This window comes from Mustela lutreola, chromosome 7, assembly GCF_030435805.1.
Source record: "Mustela lutreola isolate mMusLut2 chromosome 7, mMusLut2.pri, whole genome shotgun sequence".
Lineage (NCBI taxonomy): Eukaryota > Metazoa > Chordata > Mammalia > Carnivora > Mustelidae > Mustela > Mustela lutreola.
This window is the reverse complement of record NC_081296.1, coordinates 18,000,506-18,004,208: the sequence shown is the minus strand read 5'-3', so window position 1 is coordinate 18,004,208 and position 3,703 is coordinate 18,000,506. Positions and strand designations below refer to the sequence as shown.

The window sequence follows — 3,703 nt, the reverse complement described above, 5'->3', positions numbered from 1 at the left end:
ACACAAACCATAAAAGACTGAATCTCACAGAAGAGACTGAGGGTTGTTGGGGGGAGGTGTGTTGGGAGAGGATGGTGGGGGTATGGACATTGGGGAGGGTATGTGCTATGGTGAGTGCTGTGAAATGTGTAAACCTGGTGATTCACAGACCTGTACCCCTAGGGATAAAAACACATTATATGTTTATTAAAAAATTTTAAAAATCCATTAAAAAAACACATATTACAAGCCCAGAGCTAATCTCATATTCTATTAAAAAAGATTGAAAGTTTTCCCCTTAAAGATCAGAAACAAGACAAGTGTGTCCACTTTTACTACTCTCATTTGACATAGTACTGGATGTCCTAGCCAGAAAAACCAGGAGCACAAAGAAATAAAAGACTCCAAAAAAAAGGAAGAAGTAAAATTTTCTTTTTTTGTAAAAAAATCCTAAAAACTTCACAAAAAAATTTGAATAAACAAATTTAGTAAAGCTGCCAAATACAAGATCAATATATAAAAGACAAGAATTTTGTTTTGTTTTGTTTTGTTTTTAATATGGAATGCTTCCCAGTTTTTCATGTCATCCTTGTTCAGTGATCACGCTAATCTTCTCTGCATCATTCCAACTTAAGTATATGTGCTCCCAAAGTAAGCACAAGACAGGAGCATTTTAACACTCTAATGATGAACTATCTGAAAAAATAAAGAAAACAATCTAATTCAAAATAGCATCAAAAATAATAAAATACTTAGGAAAAGATTTAACTAAGAAGATGAAAGATCTGTACCCCATAAACTATGACATTGATAAAGAAATTGAAGGAGATACAAATGGAAAGATAGCCCGTATTTATGAAAGGTAAGAATTAACATTGTTAAAATGTCCATACTACCGAAAACCATCTGTAAATTCAATTCCTATCAAAACTCCAATGTTAGGGGTGCTTTGGTGGCTCAGTGGGTTAAGCCGCTGCCTTCAGCTCAGGTCATGATCCCAGGGTCCTGGGATCGAGCCCTGCATCAGGCTCTCTGCTCAGCAGGGAGCCTGCTTCCTCTTCTCTCTCTGCCTGCCTCTCTGCCTGCTTGTCATCTCTCTCTGTCAAATAAATAAATAAATAATCTTTTTAAAAAATCCAATATTATTTTTTTACAGAAGTAAGTAAAGAATCCTAAAATTTATATGAGACCATAAAAGACAACAAATAATCAAAGCAGTTCTGAGAAAGAATGAAGAAGAGAAATTACACTTCTTGATTTGAAATTATACTACAAAGCCCTCATGCTCAAAACAATAAAGTATACTGGCATAAAAACAGACCAATAAACAAGTAGAGCAGAATTGAGAGTCCAGAAATAAATCCTTTCATACAGTCACTTAATATTTGACAGGGGCCAACATATGTAATGGGTAAAGATAGTCTGTTCAATAAATGATATTTAAAACTGAATAGTCACATAAAACAGTATGAAACTGGAACCTTATATCACTCATAAATCTTAACTTGAAATAGATTAAAGACTTAAATGTGATGCATGAAACTAAATTTCCAAAAGGAATACATAGGAAAATTTCTCCTTGACATTGGTCTTGCCAATAGTTTTTGGGATACCAGACCAAAAACACAAGCAAAAAAAGCAAAAATAAATAAATGGTATTACATCAAACTAAAGTTTCTGCATTGCCAAAAAAAAAAAGAGAGAGAGAGAGAAGAATGAAAACACATACACAGAATGGAAGAGAATACTTACAAATCTTATATGTGAAAACAGGTTAATAACCAACAGATACAAATAGAAAAAAATATATAATTTAAAAAATAGCAAAAGGATCTCAATAGACTTTTTTTTTTCAAAAAAGTTATATAAATGACCAACAGGAGTATTAAAAAGTGCTCAACGTAAAAACTCAGGGCAAAGCCATTATGTTGTTGTTGTTGTTTACCTCTGAAAAACACAGCAAGATATTACTACCTATTAGAATATATACTACCAAAAAATTAAAACTAACAAATTTTAGTAAATATTGGGGAAAATGGGGAACTTGTGCACTGTGACCGGGATATAAATTTGCATGGAAAACAGTATGGAGATTATTCATATTATTAAAAGTAAAATTACCATATGATTCAGTATTCCCACTTCTAGGTATATATCTAAAGGAAACGAAGTCACTATTCGAAGACATATCTGCACTCTTATGTTCATTATAAAATTATTAACTCTAAGCAAGAGATGGAAATAACTTCAGTATAGATTAATGGATGAATGAATAAAATAAATATGGTAAATATATACTATGGAGTACTACTTAACCATGAAAAATTAAGAAATACTGCAATTTACAACAGCATGGATGGATCTTGAAAGTATTATACTAAGTGAAATATTTCAAAGATTTTATATATTTTTTTATTTATGTATTATGATATCCCTTACATACAGAATCTGCAGAAAAGGCAAACTAATGGAAACTTAGACTTGAGTTGACAAGGGGTGAACCTGGAGTGGAGTAAGGTGGTGAAAGGTTACAAACTTGCAACTATAACATGAAAAAGTTCTGGGGATCTAATGTACGGCATGAAGATCATAGTTAATAATATATACATACTTTTTTATTGTGCTTCCCTTTATTAAACTTTGCATATATCACCTTCTTACAAGTTGAAAGTTTATAGCAATCTTGTAAAAAATAGGTCTGCTGCCACCATTTTTCTAACAACATTTGTTCATTTTGTGTCTCTCTGTCACATGTTGGTAATTTTTTCAATATTTCAAGTTTTTTCATTATTATTGTATTTGTTATGGTGATCTGTGATCAGTAATTATGACCCACTGAAAACTCATAACTAGTTTACTTAAGGTATATACATTGTTTTTCTTTAAAGACATAATGCTTTTGAACAGTACAGTATAGTGTTTATTTTTTATATACACTGGGAAACATAATTTTTTATATGCACTGGGAAACCAAAAAAAAAAAAAACAATTTGACTTAGTTTATTGAGATAATCGCTTTATTGAGGTGGTCTGGAACAAAACCCACAAGACCTCTGAAGTTTATCTCTACTGTACTATACACATAAAAGTTGCTAAGAGAGTAGATCTTAAAATTCCTTCTGATACATGCATAAAAACAGTGGCAACTATATGAGATAGTAGATGTATTAACATTTTTATGTAGATTATATTGCAATACAAATGTATACCAATTTATCAAATTGTACAAAATTTACAAAATGTTAAAAGTTTGCAGTGTTATAAGAAATCATTTCTTAAATTTACAAATTATAATATGTCGATTATTTTTCAATAAAGCTGGAAAAAACTTTTTGTAGAATTAATCTATTTTTCAAAATAGGACGTAAGGAAGTAGAAACTGCAACTAACTCTGAAATAATAGAATATAAAATCCATTTTAGTTATATACACTGTGACAATACTATTACTTAGTTTACAATGAAGGAATACTTATGAAGCATGAAGGATGGTCTATAAATAAGGCTGAAAGAGCTCAGTTTTAAGGTTTAAATTTAAAATCTTCTTTTGAAATACTGAACTGACCACCCAGTTTCCCAAACATAAATGTCTTAACTGCATGAATTTATTTCATACAACACTATCATCTAGTTTCATAAGAAAGCAGCATGCAAATATTGAATAAGACAGACTTGCTTAAGTTTCAACAGTAAAGGATATTTCCCTAAAAATAAATAGAAGAAAA

At 30.7% G+C, this 3,703-nt stretch overlaps 1 non-coding gene across 1 annotated transcript; it reads right to left on the bottom strand.

Annotated features, from left to right (window-relative positions):
• Window positions 1-531: 531 nt before the first annotated feature.
• Window positions 532-638, bottom strand: LOC131837414 (U6 spliceosomal RNA). Its single transcript, XR_009356026.1, has one exon. It is a non-coding gene; the product is annotated as a U6 spliceosomal RNA (small nuclear RNA).
• Between the last annotated feature and the right edge of the window lie 3,065 nt (window positions 639-3,703).